The sequence below is a fragment of the Eimeria tenella genome, genomic scaffold, assembly GCF_000499545.2.
Source record: "Eimeria tenella Houghton genomic scaffold, Eth_scaff3145, whole genome shotgun sequence".
Taxonomy (NCBI): domain Eukaryota; phylum Apicomplexa; class Conoidasida; order Eucoccidiorida; family Eimeriidae; genus Eimeria; species Eimeria tenella.
This window is the reverse complement of record NW_013543007.1, coordinates 4006-4291: the sequence shown is the minus strand read 5'-3', so window position 1 is coordinate 4291 and position 286 is coordinate 4006.

Below are 286 nucleotides of genomic sequence, written 5' to 3'. Positions count from 1 at the left end.
TGCTGCTGCTGCTGCTGGCGCTGCTGCTGCTGCTGCTGCTGCAGACCGCAGGGTGAGGGGCGCGGGCGGCAGAGACAAAGATCCCCCAAGCAAAATGCACCTGCGTAGTTCTGCTTCCAGTCTGAGGGCTGGCAGCCACTGTTCTATGCAGCTCTCGAGCCACAGGGTTTTGCTGCTGCTGCTGCTGCTGCTGCTGCTGCTGGTTCGGCTACTGCTGCTGCTTCTGCTGCTGCGGCCGCTGCTCCTGCTGCTGCTGCTGCTGTAGCTCGCGTCGCTGGAAGCGGTG